This window comes from Rattus norvegicus, chromosome 2 (genome assembly GCF_021556685.1).
Source record: "Rattus norvegicus strain SHRSP/BbbUtx chromosome 2, alternate assembly SHRSP_T2T, whole genome shotgun sequence".
Classification (NCBI taxonomy): Eukaryota; Metazoa; Chordata; class Mammalia; order Rodentia; family Muridae; genus Rattus; species Rattus norvegicus.
Window position 1 is genome coordinate 52986889 of NC_141535.1, and position 2080 is coordinate 52988968.

At 49.8% G+C, this 2080-nt stretch overlaps 1 non-coding gene across 1 annotated transcript; it reads right to left on the minus strand.

Annotated features, from left to right (window-relative positions):
* Positions 1-1099: 1099 nt before the first annotated feature.
* LOC120101265 (small nucleolar RNA SNORA48) lies at positions 1100-1243 on the minus strand. Its single transcript, XR_015679330.1, has one exon. It is a non-coding gene; the product is annotated as a small nucleolar RNA SNORA48 (small nucleolar RNA).
* Positions 1244-2080: the final 837 nt, after the last annotated feature.

Genomic DNA, 2080 nt, shown 5'->3' on the forward strand with positions numbered 1-2080 from the left:
CCAGTCCTGTTCACCTCCCCAGCCCTTCATATCTACACTTGGTCCCCCCATTTGCAACACCCCCAAAATGAAACACACTCACACAAACAACAAAAGAACAAGGCATATGTTGTGTCACAGTGTGCCCCACAGTCTATCCCTCTGCCCACACATTCAGTCTTACTATGCTGCCCAGGTGGAGTGCAGGCCTTGCTCTCCCAGGTGCTGCAGCTGATGACAGGCAGGACTGGCTCTCCTGAGATAGTGACCCTGTCCATAGCTGGGGTGGCCAGGGGGGAGGGGTGGTAGGATATCACCTTTGCATCTGTGCTACCCCATGACAGACAAATGGCAGGCTCAGCTCTGTCCTCCATGCTGGCTCACCTACAACCCCACCACCAGGACCAGTTCCACTGAGCTGCCTAGGCAAAGCGTAGGTCCTGCTTTCCCAAGTGCTGCTGCTGGTGAGAGGTGGGGCCAGTTAACTACATCCCCGCAGCCAGTGAGGAGCAGGACCCTGGACATCAAGGTGGTCCCCTGCAGCTGCCCTAATTACCACTAGTGATCCAGGGACATCCCACACTCACCAGTGGTGATGTGATTCATAGACATTGACATCAGCAGCTGTGCTGCTCAGACACAGAATCAGACATGGCCCTTGGTAGCATCTCGGGCTGGAACCTCACCATGGCCCGAGGTGACAATGCTAGCCATTCATAACAGGCTACTTCTCTCTACCCCTGAGCCTCACGCTCCACCTCTCTTCACTCACCTGCTCCACTTCTCTTTCTCTCCCATCTGACCACCACGTATGTGTGCATTGTGGCGGCTCCTGCTGCAGGCTGGCCACCTGGCCGGGAGGAATCTGGGTGAGATCCTCCATCCCTGCTCTATGTGCTGTGATGGCGTGTGTGTGTGTGTGTGTGTGTGTGTGTGTGTGTGTGTGTGTGTGTGTGTGTGTGTGTATGTGTGCCATGTGATGCAGGGCAGGTCTGTGGGTAGCAAGGCAGTCCACAGGTCTGTCTTCCTCCTGCTGCACTGTGCTGCACTGCCTGAATTTGGTTTGGTCTGGTCTGGTCTGGTCTGGTCTGGTCTGGTCTGGTCTGGTCTGGTTTTGTTTTTATGAGGCCTAGTCATAAAACAGCTTTGGTCATCAAGTCAGGCATCAAGGTAGGATGAACGAAGGACTGCCACCTGTTCTGCCCCTGACTGATAGAAGAACAACACCACCAACAAAGTGTCTATCTGCCCATTGTCAGGGAGGACTGGTCTGTATTTAAATTAAAGAACCACTTATAAACATGGGTAGATCTGCTGGCTGCTCTTACATCAACTTGAGACACAAACTAGAATTATCTGAAACCAGGAAACCTCAACTTAGAAAATGCCTTCCTAAGACCCTGTCGTAATTGTGTTTTCTCAATTAATGATCGATGGGAGAGGGCACTACCCATTTTGGATGATGCCATCCCTGGGCTGTTGCTCCTGGATCCTATAAGAAAGCAGACTGAGCAACCCAGGAGAAGAAAGTCAGAAAGCAGCACCCCTCCATGGCCTCTGCAGCAGCTCCTGCCTCCAGGTTCCTGCCCTGCTTGAGTTCCTGTCCTGACTTCCTTCAATGATGAACAGCAATATGAAGTGTAAGACAAACCCTTTCCTCCCCAAGTTGCATTTTGGTCATGGTGTTTCTTCACAGAAACCATAACTAAAACAGGAGGTTTTAAAGGAAACAGTCAAGCGTGGTTTAAAAAAAAAATCTCAGAGCTAACAATCTAGAGAGCATTTCCATCTTCAGTCTCTAAAGGGGAAGGCTTTAGTAGAGGACTTTGGAGGAAGCCATTACTTTGGAGGAATGGCAACCAAGTAGGCACTGTGGCCTTCAATAGAGGACCACAGCCATTACCACTGCCACTCCCCAAACCTACAACTCTTGGATCTATTTTGGTAACAATAAATAATCCATAGACCTCAGCCTCCAGCATGACACAATACATTATGCAAGGCTAAAGAATAGATCTGGAGAAACAAACCAAGAATGTACAGTTGGACTTACTTAAATGCTATAAAACTCTTCTTTCTACAGTCTAGATACGTTCTACAT